The following is a 17,737-nucleotide window of genomic DNA, read 5'->3' as shown; positions in this document are numbered from 1 at the left end:
GTGTCTACCTTGCAGCCCTGTTGGGTTCTCTGTACCTCACCTTTGCAGTCAATCACACACTGGAAACACCTTGCTCTGAGCTGCAGTCCAACACATCTGCATACACATCTGCAAAATGGGCAGAACAAACATGTGCACCCAGCATCTGTTCCAAGAGACAATCACACCTTCAGAGTCATGCATGAGTCAGCACCTGATCTGGACGTCATCTGTGTGTCCAGAATTCAAATATAAGTAACTTGTGCGTAAGTTTTGGTTTACTGCAAGACAAATACACTCAGCACTTCCAGCTATATTGCTGGGTGTCTCCTAGAAAAGATTAAATTATCTCAGAAGTTCTACTCCTGTAGATTGCCATGAAAAAATAAATCTCCAATTAACGTGAGCCCACTGAAGGTTTATTTCTTCTAGCCAAGGTTCCCAGGAATTTTTGCATCCATTAGTCAATAAAAGCTTCCTCACAGCCTTGTGAGAAAGACAAGCATTACTTTCCAAACTTTCTGTATAAATAAACTAGCTCAAGCAAGGTTAAATAACACCAGATAGCACAGGAAATATTTAATCCCAAATTACTGCAGTATCTGCAGCACTGGAAGAAAGGGTCAAAATTCCAATGCTATATTATAGTCAAAATGTATTAAATTACTTGTCCTGGGTTTCTTTATTAACATACAGAACTGTCCTTCCTCCTACAGACAGCAAAGCTATCTAATTAACCTGGGGTTCCTGCATTTGTAAGAAATAGAAGGCAGGTAAGATGGACTTTGCTCTATCCCATTAACCAATTTCTTGTAAAGATGAGATGGGTGGTGTCATAGCTGTGCCGAAACACCCTGGACTAAGAGATAAGATTATCTCACCTGCAATTTAGCAAGCTACTGGTAATTGATTGGACTGCAAATATGGTGTATAACACCTCAGCTCAGACTCCAGTCTAGGTTAATAGAAGAAAAAATGATTTCCCTGACAAGTACCAGGGAAGGAGCAAGCATGCTGGCAGTCCCCTCAGCTGACATGCAGTAACTTATTAAGGTTCAGAAACCCACTAGTCTACCTGAACCATTAGAGATAAATAACCTATCACCCTAATTAAAATGCAGCTCTGGAAGCTGCCCTTCAGGAGTAATGGAATGTGCAATGCTGGCTCGATTCTGTCTCATACAGGAGGGAGAATGATTATGCAAAGTCATGAGTTCACTTTATAGATGAGGGAGTAATATTAATGAAGGAGCTCTTGAAAAGAGAGAAGCATGTGCAAAGCTTTCCTTGCAGAACAAGAGATTATACCGTCAGTGCTGAATAAAAGCTTGCTATGTACTAAATGGGTTTATTCTTAGTGGACATTTTCAATGTATTTTTTTTCTGCACTCAGCTGTACCTACTATAAAGTATTATAGGAGCTTACATCATTTTTATTTTGCAATTGTGCTTTTCTTCAGGAAATAAGCCCTGGCTTTGGGTTGGCATAAGGTCATCTGTGCTCCACCAGTTTTTAGGATGCTTTGAGACTGAGATGAACAGGCAGCTGGACAGAGTGCAGGACTGCAGGGAAGGAAGGGGAGAAAGAGTGTCACAGCCTGGAAGCCAACTTGTCCAGACAAGAACTGTGGGAAGCCAGGCCACCTACTCATCTTGCTGCTGTCAGGGGGAGGGCACAGTGTCCTGAGCTGCTGCTTGTTGCAGGACAAGTGACTCTGAATAAGTAAGAGAGCAAAGGCACTAAATGCTGCTAGAAATGATTAACAATGGCTCCATCTTCCTCCCATATAAATCTACAGAAATTTTCCTACGTAAACAAGAGGGGATTGGGAAGCAGAACACTTTGAGTAATCACAACCTCACAACTGAAAGCCATTTTTGAAGTGGCCTCATGCTGCATGCAATATGTTTGCATCAGGATGGGTGCTGCAGAAGGAAGGGCAAGCAGGCTGCATCCTAGTGTGATCTCCAGGGCATTGCACAGCTAACAGTGGACAGAGGCCCAAGAAATCCATCTGAAGCACTTTGCAAAACCTTTTAATTCAACTTATGTTTTTTCTCCGCTTAAGGGATTTTCTACCAATGGAGGTGATTTTTTTCTCTGTAATAGAGAATTTTTTTTAAGTAGAATATTACTACAAAGTTCATTAATCACTCATCCCAAGATTTCTGACAGCAGTCTGCTTCATTCCATTCTTGGACTCTAATTGAAAAAAAAAAATTAATTTAAAATTCCAGAAGCAGATTAAAATCAGCAGTTATCAGAACTCCATTCTCTTCAAGAGAAAATTAAAATGGTTCTAGCCACTACCTTACTCCAGTCATTTTTCCCTCTTCCCTATTGAATAATATGGTACTGAGAACACATATATTATCACTCACAAACAAAATGAAGATAAATAGCCTACAACAGATTTCAGAACTATCCTTGAACATGAAGACTGAAGAAGCAGATGAGAGACTGAAATGCACTCTGAATTTAAATGGACACTTTAAAAAAATAATCTTTATTCAAGGCTAATATTGTGTGGAAAATTCACTAACAGCAAAATAGCTCAAAGAGAGGTCTCATATGTGAAAATAAGCAGAAAAGAAGCCATGGAAACAAGAAAAATCAGTCGTGTAAAGACATTCTTCTTCCATTTTAAAACCTCTTCTTCTCCCAGGGTTCCTACATTGCCACTGAACATAACAGCAGAATAGTTACACCTGCATTTCCTCACATAAAGAGTTATTTTAGATTCAGACTGGGGACAGCAAAAACAATGACAGCCTAAGAATGTTTCTTAAGGAAAGGGGAAGACAAGACATCAAGTACTACAGCATTTGACTTAAACAAATCCAGAGAGCAGCCTCTCTTGAAAGCAGTCAAAAGTCTTCAATAAGGTTGCGCTGCCTAAAATGACAGAATGTCAGGGTAATCTTTGCAAATAAAATATCCAAGGATTTTCTCAGGTTTGCCTCTCTGTGGATGATCTGTGAAATTAATTTCACTCTGATGGCTGCAGTGGTGCCAACCACAATTATTCCTGGTTTGTATTTTCAGCTAGTTCTTTCGTCCAGCACCCACTTGCACACTGTGAACTTCAGCAAATAATATTTTGTGTTTATAGATCAGTGTGCAGGGCAGGCTCTGCTGGGTGGTGTGTAGGTCTTGTCAACAGCTTTCAGAAGGACATACAGTCAGAGCAAGAAAGTGCCAAGAGTAGGCACTAATTAGTATGCCGGCCAGAACACTCTGGAAAAGCAGGTTTCCAAAACAAATCTGGCCTGATGTGCATCATCAGGACATGGCTTTACCCTAAGCAATATTTGAAGCAGCCAGTCTGTTCCTTCTGGAATATCCATGAGCCAATGGTCTTCCCTGGGAAGAGACAAGAAAGGTGATGCAACATTCCACCCTTCCTTCCTGCAAGACAGACATTCCCAGCTCTCTGTATACAAGACACAGAGATGCTTTGTCTAGGAAACGTCACCATAAAAAGCCAGATAGGTTAGCTCACAATTTTGCCACCACCAGTCTTGTGGCAGCTACAGAGATTGCTGCTCATTTCCATCTTACAAAAAAAGTATTTAGAAAGATGTCTCCTTGCCTTCACACAGCCAGTCATGAAAATTCACAGGGAGGGCAATTGTTCAGACCTTGGAAAGGTGCTTCCAGGTGGGTACTCCACACAGCTTCCTTCACCCTCTGCCCCAGATGGATTGACTGAGGGATCCAGTCAGTATCAGCTGGTTAAATGAGATTGCAATACATTACAGCAGAGGATTCACTTTGCTCTTTTATCACATCCTGGCCTCAGTCAGGTGGATAATCAAGCCTGTTGGTCTATCCTAGAGTTGGTTTCATCTGGATGCAGCCCCATGTCCCCCCTCCCAACTCATTCCCTTTTACACAGTACAGAGATTTCTTTTTGTGAATCTTTTCTGAAATTTAATCTCTTTGAATACTGAGAGCTAAATTTTGCAGAGGGAAGGCAAATGAGAACATTTTAGCAGGTAATAAAGGGATGATCAAGCTCGTGGGTTTTCTCATCAGGGATCCTTGTCTTGTGGTTGGATGATTTTGGATACTAATCATCCAAAATAGTGTGGTGTGTTGCGTTCCAATGACAGAATGGTTGTTGCACAGATAATGCTTCAGACTGCATGGAAGAATGTGGTCTAGTAGGTCATGCCCTTGAGAGATGTTTTTAATGGGAAATAACTTTTATAGAACCAAGAATGAGTTAGTAAGGTACTAATTCCTCACGTGCTTCTGCAGTGAGAACACCCAAAGGCACACTAACATTGATAGGTAATTTCTGATTCTATGAGGATAATTTTGCATCATGCTTAAGACTAAATTAGTCACAGCATCTTCTTACACTTCATATTTTTGTAGACATTACCTGTGTGATTCACACTGCTATTTCATGGGAGATAATGTGCCTCGTGCCACAGGTCTACATCACAAAATCTAGACTCTGCAGGAGCATCCTGATGACCAGTGACATTCTCTGTTTGATACTGTGTGAATCAACTAGTTCCACTTCAGCAAAGAGCAGGTTTGTCATAATTTTAAAAGTCTCACACTCGACAATTACCCAATACTGAAAATGACAAAAGCATCATTAGCCCTGAAGGCTTCATCTCACAGATGGAGAGAGCTCTGATGCCATCTACAGAGGACACACAGGAGGGGATGAAATAGGCAGGCAGCTTCTGCATGATTTCAGGCCAAGCAGCATGAGGTTTGGCCAGAAATCCTTTGGATTCCTGGTATAAACTAGTGAACCTTCATGTCTGACTCAGCATGGTCCTGTTGGCAACCTGTAGTCAAATCTGGCATTCAGAACACTTCCATCTGGTGTCTTCCCTGGAGGAGACACAATAGTCATTCAAGTATGAATGACACTTGAAGAGACAGATGCCCCTTCCAGAGGCTATGAATGAGCTGCCACAGCACTGCTGCTGCCTCTGGCAGATAAGGATGGCACTCAGAGACAGCCCTTCCAGCCAGAACTACCTTCTCCCAGTTTCCCCTCACTGCCTGCAGCAGTGATCTCCCCAACACAGTCATGGAGTGCAGCTGTTACTGCTCTTGATGGTAAGAAATTGAGGCAGCAACAATTTCCAGGAGCTGACAGTGGCCAGTGGGGGGGAAAAAAAAAAAGGATGTTAAAAAAAATGAGTTATTTTAAAACACCTGAGTTTAAATCCCTGTTCAGAGACAAGGGCCACAGGACAAGATTTGAGACGTATTTTTAAGCAGAAGGATCTACCCCTGGCACTCAGGGATAGAAGTGCCCTCACAGAGCTGAAACCCAGGCTTTGGACAGAGGACATGCTCTTTCTTTTGTCTGGACTCTGCTGCCCAGAGACCATCTTGGCTGTGGAGCCATCATACCTCAGCCAGGCATTGCCTGGAGAAATGGAGAACAGAAACAGGCATAGCTCTGCCCCAGAGCTGTGGGGGTGGATAAGAGAGTCTTGATACTGAACAGACTGAGCACAGAGGCAGTGTGACACAGTAAATGATAAGGCAGACACACTGTGAGGCAGCTGGAGCTGCAGGGTGTAGTACCAGGAGGAGACTCCAGGAGAATCACCAAGGCGCCTTTGCAGATAGCAGGCAGCTGGAAAGGGGTCTCCCTGGAAACAGCCCTGAGACCACAATCTTTACTGTTGGCAGCATCTGAAGGCAGAAGGAAGAAAAACTCAAGGGTGTAAGGAACTCTCACTGGTAGGATTGTGTAATTTACTATTATTAAGATATGATAATTATTCAAGTCTTCCTAAGCTTTCCTCAGGTAATGAAGATTTTCCTGTCCCCTTGGCAAAGCATTCAGCACTTGTCAGTGATAATGCGTTTTCCATTAAATTTGACTGGGGAGTCGTTTGGCTTTTTTAGGTTTCAGAGTGACACTTCACTCAGTTTTGGTTAATATGTTTACTGAGGTTTTCAGTCGTGTTTCAGTTTTGTCTTGCAAAGTCTAACATTTTTGATAATAATCACATGACTCATATCCTTATGCCCTTGTGTTCTTCATACTCCTGGATATAATTAACAGATTAGTCAGCGGGTCAAAAAGTGAGGGACAGAATGGCCCTTTTGTACAGTCCCAAATGATAAGCAAAGCAATCCCTCTCTAGGTAATGCCTGAAAGGACATTTCATTTGTCTTATGGACACCAGAGAGACATGAGAAACAGGGAAGATTTACCTTCTGTGTTTCTCAGTGAAGCCCCTCAGTGGCTGAAAAACAGTTATGGCTGGAGATTTTTTTTCCTAGCCTTGTGTGTGGACAAGGCATCTGACTGCTTCATAAATACATTTAGGGAACATTCCAACATTTGGGGAAAAAAAAAAAAGGCAAAAAGAAAAGCAGTTTATTTTCTAAAGAGATCACATACTGGTTCTTTCATAATGACTATTTCTATTGTAGCAGATGACTGATGGAGCATTAATCAACTAATCTGCCCGCTTCTGTATGCTAGAGTGGCATTTTCTGATGCTATTCCTATTGATCCATTAACATCCCATTAGCTTACAGAATTGACTTATGGAGCACTTTAGACATAGGAAAAGTAGATACCAAACAAAAGTGCCCTCTATTTGTATTAATACACCATAGCTAAATTCTCAAGGATTGGCACCACTGATGTATGAGGAACTGTAACTTGTCTGCCACTTAGTCTTGTTTGTAATACACCTTATGTCCCCATGGAGATTGTGCTAACCTGACATGGGATGTCCACTGCTTGCAGTAGTATCTCTTGGCTTAATAATAATGGATAAATTAACTGTAGGATTACAGCACACTTCATTCTAACTTTAACAATATTTACAGTTCTCACCAAGCCATTTTCCCTGTCAGTTCCTGCTCTAGCAGTCACAATGCTAAAAATTGTCTAGTGAAGAATTTTTTTTACACAGCCTACTTTGGACAAATACTTTAAGAAGAAAAAAAGGTTTTTGAGCCTCAGAAATTTTCCAAGTACTACTCCTCATTCAGTAGACACAACACTTCTTTTTCACATCTAGACTGTGAACATACTCTCATTGTCATCCTATTGCAGGGGTTCCATACTGTTGTCTCTTAATCACAAAAGTTTCATATCTTCTTGGTGTTGCTCACAGGCAGCTCCTCAGGACACTGATTCTTTTTCCTTCACAAGGTAGCCAACTAATTCCCATCTCAACCAGCCTCCCCACTCTTTTATAACACTCTTCTTCTCATTGGTTGCAGCTGTGGCCTGTTAAAGTCAGGCCTGCTCCTAATCTTTGATAATTGGCCCAGCTGCAGCTCCTTAGGGGTGAGATTACTTTCTACACTATTTTTATTTTCTTATGTTCTAGCCCCCTACATACTCTCACTAAAAAACAGGCTAAAAAATCCACTGATGCCCCAGGAAGATGATCAATCCCCATAATTCACATTTTGATAAAAAGAATCTAAATAACCAGGTCTTATATAAGTAGGAGTGGCTTTAAAAAGACGTGAAGAAGATGATTGCAGAAAAATCCACACTGTGTCAGTTCCAGTGACAAGGTGGCTTTTCCATGGCCCCATTTGCACTGACTGGTTCAGAGGGTAGGGAAAAGTCAGCCCCACAGCCCCTGTATTACACAGCCTGCACCCCTGCACCGGCTGGGGACAAACTGCACTAGCAGGAGGCTTCCCAGCACAGACCTGAGAGCACAGAGGAAACCCGGGGGGACAGTACTGCCTTGTCTCACCTTTCCCTGGGCAGTCACACTGTGCCCCTGGTAGGGCTAGGCACAGGAGATGCAAGGAAAAAGAGGAACAGGTACTTTCTGGGTGCAGGCATGGAGGCAGCAGATCCATGAGATTTCCCAGCAGAGAGGGGGATTTGCTCAGCCTCAGGGCTCCTGGCTGGCCATGGAAGACAACACTTCAGTGAGCAGCTTTGTTGCTGACACAAAATTGATTTTTTTATGACCCAGTAGGAGGAAAAAATAATATATTTAATTTTCAGCTTTGGAGAAGAAAACCACATTTGTCTGCTTTACTGAGGTCACCTAGCCTACCTTGCTTGTTGAGGCAGTGAAAAAATAAAACACCTTTGTGCAATGCATTGTGACAGAATACCAGAGATCCCCCTGACAAGTGCAACAAGGAGGCAGCTCTATCATCGTGTCTGCCCCAGACACATGCAGCCCATTTGAATCACCCTTTTTCTGCAGCTTAGGCAGCCACTGACACCAGTGAGGTTAACTGCTAGCAAGTCAATTTGCATTCATTAGAAAAATAATGAGTGCATAGAGCACAGTGGTGGTGAATGCAGACCAAAAAGAAGGGCAACTGACACAGCTGGTAATGAGTTAAATGAAATCTCAAACTCCACGTTTTCTCAGCCAAATGTGCATATCACAGTGTATATCTTAAGAAGAAGATATAGTTCTCCTCTTAATTTGGAAACAAAGTACCAATATAAAATCTACCAGAACCTTAGTGAGTATGGTCAGGAATCACAGATCCTTTATGAGCTTCCAAGATAAGGCTTAGTCTCCCTTAAAATGAATAGTGCAAACAAACAGGCTTCATTCTTGACTGTCTTCCTGCATCACTTACCAGCAATTCTGAATACAACCCTTTATTACTGTAAAAATGACTGCAGATGGCTCCCAGAAATGGACTCTGGGAGGCATGAGGAATGCATCTCCTCCTTTTTAAACTGTATAAGGTTCTTCCAGATTTGTAAACTGCTCTAGAAAAAAAAAAAAAAAAAAAAAATAAAAGGTAGTCTGGGAAAATAGGCCTGAGACAAATTTGAATAAAAGTTGATATTAACACTGTGGGTACAGGGAACAGGTAAAGAAAATAGAATGGATTTTGTAAACTCATTATTCTTTGTCCTTAGCTTTGACAGTGTGTCTTTAATTCCTTGCACACGTGATGAGACACCTTTTCCTCTATGGAGATAATTCATATTAAATGACTAATTAGTTTGTTCTGTTACTTCAGTTTTTATTTAAAATATAATTCATAGGCAAATTCTATATTCCCTCTAGGTTTTATGAATTATAAACCATACACTAAATCCATTTTACTTAAATCAACAAATTTTCTCAAAAGATAGGAGTTCTTCCACACTGTAAGAATATTTTTAGCAATATGTAAGTAGGCAGATGATGAGTATTCTGGGGTTTTTTTGTCAAGTCTGTGAATCTGATGCACACTATATTAGAGTTTTATGTGCAAGCAAATAAAACTTAATTCTTCAAAGTTCTGAACAGCTTGCCTAACACCTGGAGGTGACAAACACCACTTCAATATGCCAGGCTCCTCTAAGAACCCTTACATTAATGGGGCCTCTGTTATAACCCAAGCCTTCTCCTGTTACCTAACAGAATTTGATGCATTCATTATAAATTGTGTTCCAGAGTGAGAAATCCCTTTATATTTATCTGTCTAATCTTTGTGTTTCACTCATGGCTAGACAGACTGAACAGACAACAGTGAGTGCTGTCAGACTTCTAGGAATATCAGCTGCATTTGTGATCATCTTCCCAATTCTTATTTTAAAAATAATGTATTAATGGAATGTATTAATGTAATGTGTATTAATGGAATGTAATAAAAAACATGTCTGTAGTAACTGCATAGCATTCAGGAAAGTACTAGACCAAAATCTCACACTCTAAATTCTTTATCTAGCTCAACTCTTTAATGATGTGGCTGAAAATGGAATTAGGATTTATTTTTCTTCTGAAGAGTAGTTCTCTGTACTCCTGTATTTGCAGTTGCTGTTCCACACACTGATGTACCGGACAAGAAAAAACCAGGCAAAAATCACCTGAGGAATATTACATTACTATAATTATAACACTGAGAATTCAGTTCTTTGTTTTAAAATTGCTATTACCCTTTTTTGTGTCCTTTCTTGTATTCCTGCAAGTGTACAGGAAACATTTTTTGTTCAATGTACATGATAAACGCCTGTCAAAAGCTTGTATGTCCACACGGTCAAAATTTCATCCATGTTTTTAACTGTAAAAGCGTTACTGTAAGTCTCTGTCTTTAAAATACTGCCAGTTCAGTCCATTGGACAGTCTCCCTGACCAAGAACCTTCTGGAGATGTGTTTCTATTTCCTTAGAATGCCACTATACATCATTCACATTTCTGCTCAGATCAATTTCTTGATTGCAAACATAAACTATTGTTTGTGCTCTGCATGATTACAAGACAAGACATATATTTCACAGGTATTTTAATGGTGCATTTTTTTGAAGTAGTATTCTGTTTATTTTTATCATCATATTGTACTCAAACTAGAAGAAACTGAAAAACATTATTTTCAATTAAAAATAAGTCAAGTTTTAAAAACTTCTCTCAAAAATTAGGAGCTGGAGCAAAAAATCCATTATTTAATTCTATAATGATTTTTTGCTCACATCAGAGTTGAGCATCACAACATATTACCAGGAACTAGCTGAAACTTTCTGTAGCCATTTGGCTAGTTGCAATGAGTATTTTGTTCACAGACAAAAAGTAGTTGCTTTTCCACATTCTGATGGGCAAGATCCGCTCACTGTTTGGATTGTGTTGAGTATCATACAGATTTAAGTGTAACAGAGTTTTTTCAGATTTGCCATCTTTACCTCTGATGTGTTGGAAGTTGTTCAGACTTTCCTCTCAGTCATGATACGACTGCTATCAGAAAAGATTCCATATAGTTATTCTGCTATGAAAATTTTTATTGAGGCAAATACATGGAACACAGACTGGAGGTACAGAATGAAAGGCAGAACAAAACACACAGGAGTGTCTGAAGGTGCCTGCACTGAAATGTTGAAAATTCACAGAGAATTTCTTGCTTCTGGAAAGTTTTGCCATTTATTTCTCTCTAGAGCCATATGCCCTCAGAGTCTTCATGGAAAACAAAGATAATAATAAATGCCTTGCATTGCCTTCTTAAAATAGACCTTTTTCCTTACATCACCTTCTAAGTTGACTTACTTTTCTACCTAAAGGTTTGGCATGTTTCACAGTCTTTAAAATATAATGTCGTATCTGTGCACATGCCATGTATTCATTTAAACTTTTTAATAAACATAAAAGATAATAAATTATAAGGAATAGGAACAAAAATCTATAATTTTTATGAAAAGCTGAGTATAACACCACATTACATAAAATATTACACAATTATGCTTCTTTTCTAAAACAACAGGGTCCCTCCAGATAAGATATATTTTGCCATGACTCTCTTAGCTATTTTAAGTGATCTGCTGGGTGAAGCCTAACTGCTGATTAACTGCTCATTCCATTCAGTGGCAGAATATAAGCCCTTCAATGGAGTGCAACTCACCTAGAGTACTGGCGTGGGTTTTTTGCATTTGGATGGATGAATTACTAGTTTTAGAGTAAATAGGATGTCTGATATGAGAAGCTGCATTCTACAGGATCAAGGAAACCAAGAACAAAGTATCGGTGGAGCTTAACTTCCTCTTGACAGGCACCTTTGGTCAGGGCACTGCCCAGGGTTGGGCACTGTTTGAACTCCAAGTGCCATTCTGCTTCAGGACAACTGAACCAAGGTCATCCAGCAGAGAGATCTAAATCCCCTGAGCACAGGAATGGCAGGACTTTGCTTTTCCAGTCACTTGCCCTTGCTCAGTTCAGCTCAACAAGAATAACACTGAGTATTCACTGGGGAGAAGGGGCCTTGTGTCCCCCTTGCACTGTGTCTGAGTGAGAGGCAGGGGAGGGGAGTTCCTGACCCAGGCTTGTGGAATCTGGAGCTGCATAGCCACCCTGCATTGGTGATGTGGGTAACACTGGGCAGAATAAGCTTTGAGGGCAACTCAATGCGAGCAGAATGATCAGGACTTCAGGTGCAGATGGGGGATACACGTGAAAGGCCATAACTAACCATTCAACTAAGGTAAGAGGATGAATGAGCCCTGAATAGATGAGGATTACAGAAGGATGGAGACACCTGAAGATAATGAAACTACTAAAGATACCTGTGCCATCTCGTTGGGGTTAATAGGAGGACAGTAAGGAAACCAGTACATAGGAGAGAGGAGACTCTAGGAGGAAAGGAAAGGTTTGACTTCCTTTGTTTTATGAGTACCACCAGGAAATAATGCAATATTCCTTTCTTTTCTCTGTGGTCATGAGTGGGAGAGAAAAGCAAGAAGTTTTTTGTAATCATCTTGCCAATTCTTACTTTAGAAATAATATATGTAAGTGTATTAATGCAATGTAATAATAAACATATCTGTAGTAACTGCATACCATGCAGGAAAGTACTAGGCCAGAATCTCGCACTGTGAATTCTTTATCTAACTCAACTCTCTTATGATGTGGCTCAAAATGGAATTTGGGTTTAGCCTGCTCAGCAACAGAACGAGATGTAAAGAAAGCAACTCTAGTTTTGTTCTTTATCATTTCTGGGGGGTGAAGGGAGCTAGTGAGGAAGCAGAGCAGATTTGATTTGCATATCTGCTGAAGGAGTGGTGGGCAGAGTGGGAGGACAGTGAAACCTTTTGTATGTTTCTGAGAGGAAGGGAGCTGTGAAAACGTGAAACCTAGTTTCAGTTCGTTTGGTCATTATTGTGTAGGGAACAGAATAAATCTAAAATGTTCTATTTTATTGGACAATGGACTTTAAGAGACCAATGCAGTATTTAATTAATGCTGTTATGTTCTTGTGTTTATTTGTAATTGCTGTTTTTTGTCTTATTATTCAATATGAGTGTATTGCACAACTTGCATTGTGGTTAATGCTTAAAAAATTCTAAGGAAAGGACCATAAGTGGGATATTTTTATGAGAGGAGCATGAAATTAGTGACAGAAAATTCCTTTCTAATTCTTTTTTCTTTGTCCATTTTTTTTCTTTTCTTTTTTTTTTTTTTTTAAGGGGTTTGAAGACATTAAAGCAGTGGCTTTTGCATGTGTTTTCTGTGGCAAGTTTCTCCTTATGCCTCATTTAGTCCAGCCCATTTAGACTGGGAGTAATAATACATGAAACATCCCATTTCGGGATCAGTGAGACAAACCAGCAGTGCCCATACTGTCTCTTACAGTGGCAGTAGAAAATGCCAATAGGAGAAAGCAGAAGAGGCCAGTTCTCTACTGTCCACAGGATTTGGTTAAAGGATGTCAGAAGGTAACATACATCACTGCCTGTTCCCTTTAAGGAATTTATCTTCTTCTTTTTAAGGCTGTGGTAGTATCTCCCTTTTGCCTATTTTAAATTAGTTCTACTAAATGCTCTCTAGTCCTAGCATTGCAAGATGTAGTAAATTTGCATTGACCTTTCCACTACCTTCATAATTTTGTAAATTTTAGTCCTTTTTCCTTTCAGACTTCTCATTTCACTTTTAAATATCTTCAATGTTTTGAATCTTTCCTTATAGGACTGCTGTGACATCCCCTCAATCATTTTAGTTGCCTTTTTATGTACCTTGTCTAGCTCCATTACGTTTTTCTTGAGGACCCAGAAATTTTAAGTTCACAAGATGATAGGTTTACATAATGGTGGAATTATTCTCCTTGTATTATTTTCATCACTTTTCTTGTAAATGATCTGTAGTTTTCTGTCTTCATTATGGGGGGCTTATACTGAACACTATGACAATGATTTTTGTAAACTGAACTGCAATGTTTCCAAGAACATGTTCCTGAGCTGGAATCCTGAGAATTCTGAATACTGTAGGTACACTTCAAATTCTTTTTCTCTAGATGCACTGCTTTTCTTTTAATGAATTAGATATCTTTCTTTTCCATTCAGTTTTGTGAACTTCTTCTGGAGTTCCTCACTGCCTATTGTAAGAGCTTGGCATCATTTGATATGTGAGGAGTTTTTCCCTTACCAGATAACTGGTGAAGAATATGAATGATCCTCATACTAGTCCCTGCTGAAATCCACTGCCAATATTTTTCCACTCTGTAGAGGGCTAGCCTTTATTTTCCAGCCTTTATCCTTCCAGTAGATAAAAATGTCATTTTCTGTAATCCTATGACTATGCAAGGTTGGGGTTTTTGCATACTTTTGGCATGTAATCTAGTCAAAGACCTTTTGGAAATTCAAGTGTACTATTCCTTTTGCCCATGTTATAATTTCATCAGGCCAGGGATGATAGGACACCCCTTCACTCCAGCCATGCTGACACTTTATCAATGTATTCAGCAATCCCTTTCTTTTCTACAGACCTGTTCTACCATTTTCTCATGAGTCAGACTCACTGCTAAGCAGCTCACAGGTTCCCCCTCCAGCACTTGCTGTACTTCAATTACTACTGCAGAACCACAGCCAATAGTTCTGCAGAATTATGTCTCACTTCCTCCTGAACACTTGGGTGAACATCATCTGGTCCTGGTGACTTATTAACATTTAATTCTTCTGATTAGTCTAAATACTTTGGGTATGCCTGCTCCAAATCAAACTATCTCATCTGAGCTCTCTGTTATAAAAGTTATAGATTATGGGAACCTTACCAAGACTGAAGTGAAGAATCTACTGACTTTCTTTGTTGTGGCTCTTTTGCTCCCAGTTGCTCCTTATTTCCAGTCCTCAGATAGTCCCACCATTTTCCACCCAGGCTTCCTGCTTGTCTGATAGGGATGTTTGACATCCAGGAGTAAGATATACAGCACCTTCTGGGATGATCTCTTCTCCCCTGTAAATGTTTGAGTTTTTGAAAACATTGGCATCATCACCTTGGCTGGGGTCCAAGATAATATTCATTTCATCCTCTACTTATCTTCCCTGTGACGCTCATGATTTTATTGGCATTTCTCATATTGTATCTCGGGGAACTCCTGGCTGAATAGCCTTGCCTAGAAAGCAAATCCTTTCCTTTCATACACTTGAGCACTCTTATCCTTCTCTGGGCCTTCAACTGGAGATCTTGTTCTCCTTACTTATTCTCCTTTGCCTCATTTGAATTCTTTTGTGCAGTTTGGGATAATTTTTGTCTGGACTGTAATGTGCAAAGCTGAACATTCTGCAATCTTGTTTGTTTTCCTGCAAATAAATCCTGTAAACTTGTTTAGTTTCTTTCCCAGAGCTCTAAGTTTGTAACGGACCCTGGCATGGGAATTTGAAACTCTTTTAAATCATATTTACCTGTCCTCACTCCACATTCAAAAAGCATCCCATATTTTCATTTGGGTTTTCTGGGAATAACAAACATGCATGCACATGAGGAACAGTGCCCATCATGGTTATTCATGCACAGTTAAACTCACAGCTGAACTAAGTTAGATGTTCACTATCTGTCAGGAGACAAACGTGTTAGAAAGCTAACTCTGCAAATGAAAAGGGTGCAATTTTTCATTGGATGAAGAAACTTAATCATAATCCAAGCCCATCGTGCCGTGAGGCAGCTAGAGCAAGAGAGTTATGCAGCTGCAAGCCTGGGAAGAAAGGGCATGAACAGCTCTGGGAGGCAATGAGCCATGGCCAGACTACACCTGGCCTGCACACTGACTCACCACAGATGGGACACAAGCAGTCACAGGCAGATTGCAGGCTGGAGCTGGATGAATGCTGCAGCCTGGTGCATTTTGGACAAGCTGAGTTTACTGCACACTTGCACAGCAACTGTATCGGGTGTTTGTGCCCTGGGGCTGGCAGCAGGGGGCTGTGAGGGTGGCCTTTGTGAGAAGAAACCAGGACCTGTCCCTGCATTGGGCAGAGACAGTTCCAAATTGCTCCAAAACTGAGGCATCACATGACAGACAGCTGAGCCTGTTCACCATGCTGGTGGCACCTCTACAAAAACATATTTAAAAAGGAGTTAGAAACCTGCAGAGCAGCAGACAGAAAGAGGATTGAGAAAATGTTAGAGAAACATCCCTGGAGACACCTGGCTCAGAAAAGGAGAGGGAGGAGGTGCAGAGACTCCCCTTCAGCCCCAATGGAGCAGATATTCACTGTGCAGCCAATGGAGTTCCCTATGCCAAAGCTCATGGATGCACCCTTGGAGAAACATGCAGCTCATGGAGAGCCCACAGAGGAGCAGATTTCCAGGAAGGAGCTGCAGCACCCACAATGGAGCAGTCTGTTTTTGAAGGACTATACCCTAGTGGAAGGACTCTCCCTGGAGCAGCAGGAAAGTGTGAGGAGGGAGAAGCAGCAGAGAGAAGCAGTCCTGCACAGACTGCAACCCCCCATGGTCCATCTTCTTCATCCACCTGTCCCACTTGGGTAGGAGGAAGCAGAAGAGTTAGAAGATTGGGAAGAAAGGATTGAAGTTGAAGCTGGGAAGAAGGTCTGGAGTGGAGGGGAAGGTGCTTTGGTTTTGTTTTTCTTTCTCATGACCTTACTTTTCTTCTTTCTTTTTTTTAATAGGTAATATATGAAATCAATCATCTCCAAGTCAAGACTTTTTCCTGTGACAGTGACTGCAAGGGATCTCCCTGTCTTTATCCATGAGCTTTCTCACATTTTCTCCTTCTGTCATGTTGAGGAGAGAGAGTAAGAGAGCACCTGGGTAGGTGTCTGGCAGCCAGCCGAGGTCAATTATTCAGTTGCAGTTATGATATTCCATTAATTTAGTTGATAAAAAGTTCAAAATGAGCTGGCAATTGCAGCTGCATGCTTGGAGCCCAGAAAGGCTCTGGTACCCTAGGGTGCATCAAAGGAAGCGTGGCCAGCAGGTCAGGAAACCTGGTCTAGTAGAAGTTGGGCCTTCCTAATGCAGAGGGCTTGAAACTAGATAATCTTTAATGATCACTTCCAACCCAAACCATTCTATAATTCTGTGATTTCTCAGAGCTTCCCAGTGTCTAGGAAACAAGACACAAGATTTCATTTAGAAAAGAAGGTGATGTAAAGTGTCATGGACATGGGAACTGCCAGCAGCAGCACTGTGCACTGCCTCTCTCTTCCCACTCCTAACATTCACAGCTGCAGTCAGATGCATCTGCTGGGGAGCCCACCCTGCAGCAGTGATGGACAGGTTTCCCTGGGGAGAACCAGGAATGGGGTGGAAAGTTCCTAGGGGTCTGCATCTAGGGATGGGAGCCCTGGGATGCAGTATATCCTTGTTCCTGCACATTGATTGAACACCTCTGCAGGTGTTCAGGGCAGAGTGTATCACAAATAGTCCACATGACCCTGATGACACAGAATAGGAGTGTTTGAGAAAGAGGTGGGTGTTTCTTGACCTTACAGAGTCCTTTATTCAAGCAATAACTTTATTATTGCATAGTTTGCAGAAACTTTGGGCTCAGTCCAAGCATTTGGCATTTTTCCAGCAGGAGGGTTTGTTGTAGTTGCACTTCGCTTGCAGTTGAGGATATGGTAGGGGCGTGTTAGTTATAAATCTGTGCTGTTTCCCTCTCTCTTTCTAATTTTCTGTGTGCAGCTGTAGTAAGAACAATAACAAGCTCCTTGAAAAGCTGCAGTTAGGTAGGGACATTCTCTTCACATTTCTGCAGAGTCTGTTCTTTGGTTCAGCAACTACAGGACATAGGCTTAAAAATACATGACAACACAACGACTGCAAAGCATCACTTCAAACAAACAAATGAAAGAATGATTTAGCTCTGTGAAACTACTGTGTTTAGGACAAAAGAGCTAAGAACAATAATATGAAACTGCAGGTGCTGAATCTGCATTGTTTAGGTGAAATGCCAAAAAACCTTACAGCCATCTAGAGATACTGTTGCACTCACTGAAGTTGGTGAAAATATTTTCATGCATTTCAGTATGAAGAAGATTAGACTTGGCCATGTCAAATATGACAGGTAATTATCACACCATGTGAGAAAATGAATTTGCAGCCTACT

Source organism: Agelaius tricolor, unplaced genomic scaffold (genome assembly GCF_023055355.1).
Source record: "Agelaius tricolor isolate 1412-34295 unplaced genomic scaffold, bAgeTri1.0.p SCAF_3, whole genome shotgun sequence".
Taxonomy (NCBI): domain Eukaryota; kingdom Metazoa; phylum Chordata; class Aves; order Passeriformes; family Icteridae; genus Agelaius; species Agelaius tricolor.
The sequence above is the reverse complement of the archived record's forward strand: the minus strand, read 5'-3'. Positions refer to the sequence as shown.